Source organism: Nomascus leucogenys, unplaced genomic scaffold (assembly GCF_006542625.1).
Source record: "Nomascus leucogenys isolate Asia unplaced genomic scaffold, Asia_NLE_v1 001426F_37392_qpd_obj, whole genome shotgun sequence".
NCBI classification, from domain to species: Eukaryota; Metazoa; Chordata; class Mammalia; order Primates; family Hylobatidae; genus Nomascus; species Nomascus leucogenys.
Genome location: NW_022096037.1, coordinates 8,857 through 21,827, shown reverse-complemented (window position 1 = coordinate 21,827; position 12,971 = coordinate 8,857). Strand labels below are relative to the sequence as shown.

General features: G+C 41.7%; 1 non-coding gene across 1 annotated transcript; it reads right to left on the bottom strand.

The window, feature by feature from the left end:
* Positions 1 to 6,089: 6,089 nt before the first annotated feature.
* Positions 6,090 to 6,244, bottom strand: LOC115833795. Its single transcript, XR_004029081.1, has one exon. It is a non-coding gene; the product is annotated as a 5.8S ribosomal RNA (ribosomal RNA).
* Between the last annotated feature and the right edge of the window lie 6,727 nt (positions 6,245 to 12,971).

Below are 12,971 nucleotides of genomic sequence, written 5' to 3'. Positions count from 1 at the left end.
GGATTTGGGGTCTGTTCTTTACTGTGGGGGAGGGAATGAAGCCTCAAAAATAAGCTTGTGCAATTGGAAAAGTTGTCAGAAGACTGTGTGTCAGTGAGAATGAGAAGCAGGTAACCGTACTTGGTGAGGATGCTCAATCAGTTACCATTGCACTCCTGGGAGCATGTGACCAGTGTTACTGCGGCAGACCAGAGCTTGGGTCACCGCCGGTAGTACCAACTGTGAGTCAACCACTTCCTTAAAAAAATGGAAGAAGTACATCAGAGTCATGCAAAATATTTGCTACACCTGCCTGACGGGTCACTGCTGGGCCATGATAACCCTGCAGTGAGTTCCCTTAGAGGTGGATTATGACGAGGGTCCTGTCCCTGCGTCCTACTGCTGCTTTAATGCTGCTGGCCTGCCCAATCACCATCACCCAGAATTGCCTAAGATCCCACTCTGGGCGCTAAGCTCTCTTTCTCTGTCTTTCACAGATTTCCCTCCCACGTATCGTTATGGTCCAGTGTGTCTTATTTCACTTCCGTGGATCTTCACTGCCTGGATTAGGATCAGTGCAGTGTCAGAAATACAGACTTTAGGTCGCAGATCCTACTAGGGTAAGTTACTTAGTCTCTCTGTCTCAGCTCTTTCATCTCCAAAACAGGTAAATTTATTACATTGACTCATTAAAACCCCAAGCCTTGAGAGGAAGGTTGAAAGTATATGGATCTTTTCATTTGCAAGGATGGGGGAAGAAAGGAAAAAGAGAGAATCTAAAGGTAACAGAATAAAGTTGGAGAACTTGTTCAAATGACAATTACATTGTTTGCTTTTAAATCATGTATTTTATTTATTTGTTTTGCCATATTTTGTTATTTAGTACCAACTAATTGCCAGACACTGTGATGGGCTCTCGGTGTACAAAAATACAGAGAACCCGGATCCAGGGGCTCCATTTCCATGGAGAGGAGGTTGTAATAGACATATGAACACATAGGTATAGCAAGTGTAGAAACTGAAGTGTGACAAGATATTTGTCAGGAAAGAGGAAGGCACTGAAGGTGGCCCAGAATTCTGTCACAGAGGAGGAGACATTTGTCTTTAATTTTGCAAGGTGGAAAAGGGCTAATCAGCACTAGTGGGGAGGAATCTGGGCAGAAAAGGAAAGATTAGAATGTGCTCATCTTCTTTGGTAATTGATAAGTGGTTTTCACAACTAAAAAGCAAGGTGTGAGGGGAGGACCTTTGAGATTCAATGGTGGGCATGTAGACAAGGGTCCTAGGAGCCAGACAAAGGCATTTAGAGTTCACAGTTCAGGAATCAACGACCACTACAATGATGTGACGAGGTCACAGAAACCACAGAGAACATAGTTTTTCTTTTTTTTAAATTGCCTGAGTGCAACGGCTCATGCCTGTAAGCTTAGCAATTTGTGAGGCCAAGGAAAGAGGATAGCTTGAGTCCAGGAGTTCAAGACCAGCCTGAGCAACATAGCAAAATCCCATCTCTACAAAAAATTAAAAAAATTAATCCAGTGTGGTTGCACGTGGCTGTACTTCCAGCTGCTCAGGAGGCTGAGGCAGGAGGATCGCTTGAGCCTGAGAGGTTGAGACTGCAATGAGCCATGATTGCACCACCACATCCCAGCCTGGGCAACAGAGAGGCTGTCTCAGAAAAAAAAATTATTAATATTTGTTTTGATTGACAAATCATAACTGTATACACTTGTGGGGTACAGTGTGATATTTTGATAATTGTATACAAGATGAAATAATTAGATCAAGCTAACATATTCACTGCCTTGCTTACCTATTCTTTTTCATGGTGAGACAATTGAAATTTATGGGCTTAATTATTCTGAAATACATCACACATCATTACCGAATACAGTACCTTACTATGCAATGGATCACCAACCCTCTGTCTATCTGAAACTATGTTCTCTTTGATCATCAACTCCCCACTCCCTGTTTTCCCGCACCCCGCACCTGTCAGCCTCTGGTAACCATCATTCTACTTCCTATTTCTGAGTTCAACCTTATTAGATTTCACATGCCAGTTAGATCATGGGATATTTGTCTTTCTGCACCTACATTATTTCTCTCAGCATAAAGTCCTCCAGATTCATCCATGTTGTCACAAATGACAGGATTTCCTTCTTTTTAAAGGCTGAATAGTATGCCATTGTATATATACCACATTTATCTTTTCATCCACGGATGGACACGTAGGTTGATTCCACCTCTTGGCTGTTATGAATAGGGCTGCAATAAACATGGACGTACAGACGTCTCTTGGACCTACCTTCAGTTACTTGGGAAACACACCAAGAATCGAGATTACTGCATCATTTGCTGGTTCTATATTCAGTTTTTTGAGGAACCTCCATGTCATTTTCCACAATGGCTGTAGTAATTTACATTTCCACTATGCATAAGAGTTCCCTTTCCTCTGCATCCTCTCCAACATTTATTTTTCATCTTTTTGATAACAGCCATTCCAACAGGGGTGAGGTGATACCTCATTGTGGTTTTTATTTGCATTTTTCTAATAATTAGTGATGCTGAGTATTTTTTCATGTACCAGCTAACTACTTGTAAATCTTTTTGAGGAAATCGGGTCCTTTGGCCATTTTAACATCATCTAATTATTTGTTTTCTTGCTATTGAGTTGAGTTTCTTTTATATTTTGGATATTAGCTGCTTATTTGATGTATGATTTGCAAATGTTTTACTCCATTTTGTGGGTTGTCTCTTCTCTCTGCTGATTGTTTCCATTGCTGTGCAGAAGCTTTTGAGTTTGATGCCATCTTATTTGTGTGTTTTTGCTTTTATTGCCTGTGCTTTCAGGGTCTTATCCAAAAAAAATTATTACCTGCACCAACATTATAGAACTTTCCCCTATGTTTTCTTCTAGTCATTTTAGAATTTCAGTTTTTATATTTAAGTCTTTTATCCATCTATTTATTTATTTATTTAGGGACAGGGACTCCATCATCTGTGTTTGTGAATAGGCTCATATTTCAGTTGCAAGAAACACGATAACTGTAAAGTTCACTTGCTGGTTAAAAACTATCTTTCTTATTAAGTTGATACTGAACTTGATGTCTTTTTGCACCACTAACAGAGATTACTGGTGCTACCTTTTAGCTTTTGATCATTTATGCAATCCTAGATCTTTAGCTTTGTGTTGTAAAAGGGGTATTTTTTTCAAAATTTTTTGGTGAGAGTATTAAAGTTGACATTGTTATGATCACAAGTGTAAACAGGTATATAAAGAAGTGGCAATACATTGTTAAGGCTGCTGTTATTCATGATGCTTAGCCAAATGAAGGTGCAATTAATACTCCCATGAAGAACTGGAATGACGTCAGCTCAGGAACAGCAAGTTTAGGTTGTTTGACTGTAGTGAATTTTCATGAATGGGATAGTTAATCATTTTAGTGGTTCTTCAGGGTCAATTCAGGGTGTTTTACTTGATCCACTTCTTATCATTATCCTTCCAAGGTCTTCTGAGATAACGCAGCCAAAAATGTGAATATTTGGGGGACCTTGGAGATGATCTAGCTCACTTTATTTTGTAGAAAAGAAAACAGATTCAGGGAAAGGGCATGCATTGCTTAAGGTGATTCAGCAGGTTTGGAGCAGAAATGAAATACAATCTCTGTTCTTTTCTTCTCAGATCCATAATTTTTTTCACAACAATGAACTACTTATATTTCTGATTCCTTATACTTTCTGTTTTATATTTTGCCAGCATTGTCTTACCAAGATCCTATTTTTTACCCCAAATATTTAAATTCATTACCACTATTTTCTCTTTATAAGTAAAAGTACTAGTTGTTATTAAAAATGATTATTCAATCACTTTTCATTTTTCGGGGGTCCAGTATAAAGTTAGTAACAAATAAACATTATAGGCCTTGGCAATCCAAGGGGAGCTCAAGTCCTCTAGAGCACGTCAGGAAAAGGCTAAATGACAGCTGTGCTGTGAGTGGACAGAATACAACTCTCATGCAGACTATTGAGTATTTGATGTTCTTCAACAATTTCATTAATCTTCAGTTTTTTTTCCTCTTTGAAGTGAAAGTCTGCTGTGACTTTTAACTTTCTTTTGAAATAATTATAGATTCACAGGAAGTTGCAAAATGTACAGGGATGTCTTAGGTACGCTTCACTAATTCCAGTGGTGACATCTCGCATAGCCATAGAGCATTATCAAAACCTGGAAACTGACATAGGTACAATTCAAAAAGCTTACTCAGATCGCAACCGTTTTGTACACATTTGTTTTCGTATGTGTGTATGTGTGTGCGTTTGTTCTGTGCATTTTTATGTGGTGTAGATCTCTGTAACTATCACTTTGACAGTCAAGATACAGAACTGTAGCCTCACCACCAGGCTCCAACTTGCGACCTTTGCGGACACTCTGACATGTTTTCCTCCACCCCTTCCCCTTGGCAACCCCATAGTCTGTTCTTCATCTTTACAATTTTATTTCAATAATTTATATAAATGTAATTGTACAAAATCATATTTTTAAAGGGAAGAAACAAGTCACAGATATTTTTGTTAGCACTGTAAAATAGTCTTTAACTTTCACTTGTTTTATGTCTCAAAAATGTGTCTCAAAAAATGTGCCTTGTTCTTTCCCATATTTTCTGATATCAGGATAGGAAATCAATACCAAACAAAACAATTCCATTCATTTTATTTCCACAGCTTGTTTTTCACTGTTATTTCCTAACACTTATTGTTCCATTTACTCTTTCTCTCGTTTTCCACCACATAAAAGTAACTTTGTATTCTTTATCTCTTCTAAGAAAACTTGGTAATGAGTATTTAATGTGAAGCCCGGACCACCCTTGTTTTGATTTTGTGTTATGGGTGTTCTTTTGTGTGTCTGCTCTTGTGGAGATTCCTTGTGAAGCTGGGCTTTTCCAGTTGTTTGTCAAAATGGAAATAGATATTTAAGAAACCAAACACAAAATGATTGTGCTCCAGGAATGCATGATTTCTGAGAAAACACTACCTCTTCCAAATGGATATTGTGAATATTATTCATATTATCCTTTACTCCCTTTTATTAAAGCTGTATTTTTTACACATTTGTACAACTCAGGTAATGAAATGTGAAACTAAGCAATTGACTACCAATTACAATTGATATTAATGATGCTACTGGGAGGCCACCTCTACAGTGGCTGTGCCAAGTCTAGGGACTTGCTAGCTTTGCTAAGTTACATGGGATTGCCTACGTACTAAATGGAGATGGGGGACAGGACCGAGGACGTGGCGGCACCGACACACCCTGACGTGGAAGCCCAGGATGGGGCCCCAGGCACGGCGTGGCCATGAGCCAGAAGGGGGCATGTGATGGCGGATGACACCACAGCATCCAGCGGGCCCCACCGGGGCAAGCAAACCCCAGGACCACAGCCACAAGCACTGCCAGGCAGGCAGTGGGGCAGGCTTCCAGCCCTGAACACACCGTGATGTGAGCCGGGTGGGCAGGGAGTGGGCGGGGAGGAGAGGTGGTGGGGAAGAGGGGTGTGGGAGTGGGGTGGGCTGGATGCTGGGTCCCATCGGGGGGGCAGTGAACCACAGTGCCCAGGACCTGCTCCCCTACCCTCTCCCCACCTGACCCATCCTACCTACTTTCCTCTCCCCCCAACAACATGCCCCCACTGCCGACAATGTGCAATGATGACAATGGCACAGGACTTTCTACCCAGCCAGGGCCAATGAACCCCACACCACAAGCCACATGCAGTGCAAGGGAGCCCCCGAGGGAGGAACCCAGACCATGGTGGCGGCCACTGGAACTCGGCCCGAGCCAGCTCTCTTCCCTCTCCATCTTTGCAGATGGTGGTACTGCCCTCTATCTCTCCCTCACAGCCAGGCATCCCCCTTCCACCTGCCACCCAATGCGTGACCACGCAGGACCCACGGGGGAAGGGGGAAAGGGTGGGCGTGGCGGAAGAGGAGGGCAGATGTCGCCGGGTCTGCACTTGGGGGAACAGGGTCCCAGGAGGCCCTGTGACGGAACCCGCAGCTGTGCACCCTGAGGAGCCTGGAGGCACCCCCGGGGGTGATTGACTGGCAAGCTACACTGAGACAGGTGTAGCCCCCCAGGAGGAACCTGGGGCTGCAAGTGCATTCGAAGTGTGGATGATCAATGTGTCCTGCAATTCACATTAATTCTTGCATTTAGGTGCGCTCTTCATCAACACATGAGCCAAGTGATCCACCACTAAGATTCATATGAGGTTGATTTTGCAAGGGTGCTCCCAACACTGGGAGACCCTCCTGGCACAGCACATCGCCCAGAGTGGTTGCCTTAGGCTGGCCGGTCAGACAGCAATGGGACCAGACTCTGGAGAGGGAACAGAAGGTTTCACAACACAGGGAGATGTGTGTTGACCATGTAGGGGGAATGCTGACACCACCCCACAGGTGCCTGGGGGTTCCTGCCCCCATGGCATGGGGCACACACCACATGTACGGCACATGCGTGACAGCACGATGGCCACCAGATAAAGCTCCCACCTGAAGGCCACCACGACGGCGGTGTCAGCAGTGACACAGAAGTGTGGTGTGGCCCCGACCAGGGTTCAGAGTCTGCAGGGGAGGCAAGTGAAGGGCTGGGCCCCTCCCAAAGGGACTCCCCCATGGGCCCACTGCACCTGACCCAGGGGCTGATGGGCTACCCCCCAAGGGGTCCTTAAACCTCCATGCTGGAATGCGCTAGGTACCTGAATGGCGGGGAAGTGGACAAGGAGAGGGGGACTGGCATCCAACCCCGACCCTCGAGATGCCCTAGCTGGAAGGCTGGGGAGAGCTAGTGGGCCAGGCTGCCCAGTGGCATGGTGTGGCAGAGGTGACAACAGTGGCAGTGGCAGCAACAGGAACCTGGCCTATGTGACTGCATTGGACATCAGTTACAGTAGCAAGAATATAAGCAGATACCAGCCCACCAACAAAGCAGGAGTGAACGTTCTTTTTTCTCTAAACTTCTCTTCTTCCTTCTTTTCATTCATTTGATCCTCCATCACTGATATCCTTTCTTCCAGTTGATTGAAGCAGCTACTGAGGCTTGTGCATTTGTCACGTAGTTCTTGTGCTGTGGTTTTCAGCTACATCAGGTCCTTTAAGGACTTTTCTGCTTTGATTATTCTAGTTAGCCATTCGTCTAATCCTTTTTCAAAGTTTTTAACTTCTTTGCCATGGGTTCAGACTTCCTCCTTTAGCTCAGAGTAGTTTGATTGTCTGAAGCCTTCTTCTCCCAGTACGTCAAAGTCATTCTCCATCCAGCTTTGTTCCATTGCTGGTGAGCAGCTGTGTTCCTTTGGAGGAGGAGAGGTGCTCTGATTTTTAGATTTTTCAGTTTTTCTCCTCTGTTTCTTCCCCAAATTTGTGGTTTTATCTACCTTTGGTCTTTGATGATGGTGATGTACAGATGGGTTTTGGTGTGGATATCCTTTCTGTTTGTTAGTTTTCCTTCTAACAGTCAGGACCCTCAGCCGCAGGTCTGTCGGAGTTTTCTGGAGTTCCACTCCAGACCCTGTTTATCTGGGAATCAGCAGCGGAGGCTGCAGAAGAGCAGATATTGGTGAACAGCAAATGTTGCTGCCTGATTGCTCCTCTGAAAGATTTCTGTCAGAGGAGTACCTGGCCATGTGAGGTGTCGGTCTGTCCCTACTGGGGGATGCCTCCCAGTTAGGCTACTCAGGGGACAGGGACCTACTTAAGGAGGCAGTCTGTCTGTTCTCAGATCTCCAGCTGCATGCTAGAAGAACCACTGCTCTCTTCAAAACTGTCAGACAGGGACATTTAAGTCTGCAGAGGTTTCTGCTGCCTTTTGTTTGGCTATGCCCTGCCCCCAGAGGTGGAGTCTACAGAGGCAGGCAGGTCTCATTGAGCTGCGGTGGGCTCCACCCAGTTCGAGCTTCACAGCTGCTTTTTTTGCCTACTCAAGCCTCGACAATGGCAGGCGCCCCTCCCCCAGCCTTGCTGCCACCTTGCAGTTTGAACTCAGACTGCTGTGCTAGCAATAAGTGAGGCTCTGTGGTCATAGAACCCTCTGAGCCAGGCACGGGATATAATCTCCTGGTGTGCCCTTTGCTAAGAACATCAGAAAAGCACAGTATTAGGGTGGGAGTGACCCGATTTTCCAGGTACCATCCATCACCCCTTTCCTTGGTTAGGAAAGGGAATTCTCCTACCCCTTGCACTTCCTGGGTGAGGTGACGCCTCACCATGGTTCGACTCAGGCTCGGTGCACTGCACCCACTGTCCTGCACCCACTGACATTCCCGAATGAGATGCACGTGGTACCTCAGTTGGAAATGCAGAAATCATCCTTCTTCTGCATCACTCATGATGAGAGTTGTAGACTGGAGCTGTTCCTATTTGGCCATCTTGGCTCCACCCCCCTTCCTTCTGTTTTTTCTATGAGGATGCTACCTTTTTCACCATAGGACTCAATGTGCTCTCAAATATCTCTTCGCAGATTCTGCAAAAACAGTGTTTCCAAACTGCTCAACCAGAAGAAATGTTTGAGTCTGTGAGATCAATGCACACATCCCAAATCAGTTTCCCAGAAAACCCCTCTCTAGTTTTCCTCTGAAGATTTTCCTTTTTTCACCACAGGCCTCAATATGCTTCCAAATATTGCTTCATAGATTCTACAAAACCAGTGTTTCCAAACTGCTCAATCAAAAGAAAGGATTAACTTTCTGAGATGAATGCACACATTACAAATCAGTTTCTCAGAAAGACTCTTTCTAGTTTTCAGCTTAAAATATTTCCTTTGTGACCATAGACCTCAATGCACTCCCAGATATCACTTTGCACGTTCTAAAAAACAGTGTTTCCAAACTGCTCCATCAAAATAAAGGTTTAACTGTGTGAGATTAATGCACACATCATAAAGCAGTTTCTCAGAAAGCTTCTTTCTAATTTTAATCTGAAGATATTTCCTTTTTCCACTATAGGCTTCAATAGGCTCCCAAACATCCTTCCTCAGATTCTACAAAAACAGTGTAAACAAACTGTCCCATCAAAAGAAAGGCTTAATTCTGTGAGATGACTGCACGTATCACAAAGCAATTTCTCAGAAAGTTTCTTTCTGTTTTTTCTCTGAATATATTTCCTTTTCAACCTAGGCCTCCATGCGTTAAAAAATACATATCCACAGATTTTACAAAGACAGTTTCCAAACTGCTGAATAACAGGAAAGGTTTAACTCATGAAGATGAATGCACACTTCACAAAGCAGCTTCTCATTAGCTTCCTTCTAGTTTTTCTCTGAAGTAATTTCCTTTTTCACCATAGGCCTTAATGCATTCCAAAATATCCCTTCATAGATTCCACAAAAACAGTGTTTCCAAACTGCTCAATACAAAGAAAGGTATAACTCTGTGAGATGAATGAATACAACACAAAGCAGTTTCTCAGAAAGCTTCTTTCTAATTTTTCTATGAAGGTATTTCCTTTTTCACAATATGCCTCAATGAGCTACCAAATATTCCTTTGCAGATTCCACAAAAACAGTGTTTCTAAACTGTTCAAAGTAAGTTTTACCTCTGTGAGATGAATGAACACAATACAAAGCAGTTTCTCAGAAACGTCTTTCTAGTTTTTCTCTGAAGATAATGCGTTTTTCACTATGTGCCTCAATGTGCTCCCAAATATCCCTTTGCAGATTCTACAAAAACAGTGTTTCCAAACTGTTCCATCAAAAGAAAGTTTTGAGTCTTTGAGACAACTGTACACATCATAAGGCAGTGTCTCCGAAATCTTCTTTCTAGCTTTTTGCTAAAGATATTTCATTTTACACCATAGGCCTCAATGCACTCCGAAATATTCCTTTGCAGATTCTACAAAAACAGTGTTTCCAAACTTTTCCATCCAAAGAAATGTTTACCTTTGTGGGAAAAATGCACACAGCACAAATCAGTTTCTCAGAAAGCAACTTTCTGGTTTTTCTCTAAAGATATTTCCTTTTACACCATAGGCCTCAAGGCACTCCCTAATATCCCTTCGCAGATTCTAAAAAAAGTTTCTGAACTACTCTATCAAAAGAAAAGATTAACTCTGTGAGATGAATGCACACATCACAAAGGAGTTTCTCAGAAAGCTTCTTTCTAATTTTAATCTGAAGATATTTCCTTTTTCACTATAGGCCTCAATGGGCTCCCAAACATCCCTCCTCAGATTCTACAAAAACAGTGTATACAAACTGCCCCATCAAAAGAAAGGTTTAACTCTGTGAGATGAGTGCACACATCACAAATCAGCTTCTCAGAAAGCTTCTTTCTGGTTTTTCTCTGAAGACATTTCCATTTTCACCATAGGCCTCAATGCGCCCCCAAATATCCTTTCGTAGATACTAGAAAAACAGTTATTCAAAACAGCCCCATCAAAAGAAAGGTTTAACTCTGTGAGGTGAAGGTACACTTCACAAATCAGTTTCTCATAAGGCTTATTTCTAGTTTTTCTCTGAAGATATTTCCTTTGTCACCCTAAGACTCAATGCGCTCCCAAACATCTCTTTGCAGATTCTATAAAAATGGTCTTGACAAACTGCTTCATCAAAAGAAAAGTTTAACTATGTCAGATGAATACAAACATTACAAAGCAGTTCCTCAGAAACCTTCTTTGTAGTTTTTTGCTGAACAAATTTCCTTTTTCACCAGCGGCCCCAATGCACTCCTAAATTTCCCTTTGCAGAGTCTATAAAAACAGTGTTTCCAAACTGCCCCTTCAAAAGAAATTTTCATCTCTGTGAGATGAAGGCACACATCACAAAGCAGTTTCTCAGAAAGATTCTTTTTAGTTTTTATGTGGTGATATTTCTTTTTTCAATATAGGCCTCCATGCCCTCCTAAATATCCCTTCACAGAATCTACAAAAACAGTGTTTTGAAACTTCTCAATGAAAAGAAAGGTTTGAGTCTGTGAGGTGAATGCACACATCACACAGCAGTTTCTCAGAAAGCTTCATTCTTGTTTTTCTCTGGAGATATTTCGTTTTTCACCATAGGCCTCAACTCGCTCCCAAATATCCATCGTAGATCCTACAAAATCAGGTTTCCAAACAGCTCCTTCAAAAGAAAGGTTTAACGCTATGCATTGAATGCATACATCAAGAAACAGTTTCTCAGAAAGCTTCTTTCCAATTTTCATCTGAAGATATTTCCTTTTTCACCATAGACCTCAATGGGCTACAAAATATCCCTTTGCAGATAAGAAAAACCTGTGTTTCTAAACTGCTCCATCAAAAGAAACATTTAACTCTATGAGCTGAATGCACTCATCACAAAGCAGTTTCTCAGAAAGCTTCTATCTTTTTGCTAAACCTATTTCTTTTTCACCATAGATCTCAAGGCAGTCCCAGATATCCTTTTGCAGATTGTAGAAAAAAAGTGTTTCCTAACAGTTCCATCAAAAGAAAGGTTTTCTCAGTGAGATGAATGGACACATCACAAATCAGTTTATCAGAAAGATTCTTTCTGGTTTTTAACTAAAGATATTTCCTTTTTGACTATAGGCCTCAATGTGCCCCCAAATATCCCTTCTCTGATTATACAAAAACAGCGTATCCAAACTGTTCCATCAAAAGAAAAGTTTAACTCTGTGAGATGACTACACATATCAAAAAGCAGTGTCTCCAAAAGCTTCCTCATAGTTTTAATGTGAAGATATTTCCTTTTTCACCATAAGCCTCAAAGCTCTCCCCAATATCCTTTTGCAGATTCTACAAAAAGACTGTTTCTAAACTGCTCAATCAAAAGAATGGTTCAACTCGGTGAGATGAATGCACACATCACAAATAAATTTCTCTGAACACTTCTTTCTAGATTTTATCTAAAGGTATTTCCTTTTTGACCACAGGCCTCAATGCACTCTCAAATATCACTTGGTAGTTTCTACAAAAACGGTGTTTCCAAACTGTGAATCAATAGAAAGTTTTAATTCTGTGAGATGAACACATACATCACAAGGCAGTTTCTCAGAAAGCTTTTCTAATTTTTCTCTGAAGAAATTTGCTTTTTCACCATAGACCTCAATTTCTTCCCAAATATCCCTTCACAGATTCTACAAAAACAGTGTTTCCAAACTGACCCATTAAAAGAAATGTTTATCTCTTTGAGATGAATGTACACATCACAAATCAGTTTCTCAGAAATCTACTTTCAGGTTTTTTTCTTAAGATTGTTCCTTTTTCACCAAAATCCTCAATACACTCCCCAATATCCCTTAACAGATTGTACAAAAATGGTGTTTCCTAAGTGCTCCATCAAAAGAAATGTTTAACACTATGAGATGAATGCACACATCACAAATCAGTTTCTCAGAAAGCTTCATTCTAGTTTTTATTTAAAGATATTTCCTTTTTGACCATAGGCCTCAAAGTGCTCTGAAACATCCCTTCACAGATTCTACAAACACAGTGTTCCAAACTGCTCCATCAAAATAAAGTTTTAACTCTGTGAGATGAATGCACACATCACAAAGCAGTTTCTCGGAAAGGTTCTGCCTACTTTTTATCTGAAGATATTGCCTTTTTCACCATAGGCCTCAAAGCGCTCCCAAGTATCTCTTTGCTGATTCTACAAAAACAGTGTTTCCATATTGCTCAACCAAAAGAAATGTTTGAGTCTGTGAGAGGAATGCACACACCTCAAAGCAGTTTCTCAGAAAGCTTCCTTCTAGTTTTTCTCTTAAGATGTTTCCTTTTTCACCACAGGACTCAATGCATTCTGAAATATCCCTAAACAGATTCTACAAAACTGTGTTTCCAAACTGCTCAATCAAAAGAAAGGTGTAAGAGTGTGAGATGAATGCACACATTACAAAGCTCTTTCTCAGAAGGCTTCTTTCACATTTGCATCTGAAGATATTTCCTTTTTCACTATAGGCCTCAATGGACTCCCAAATATCCCTTCACAGGTTCTACAAAAACAGTGGTTCCAAACTGCTCAA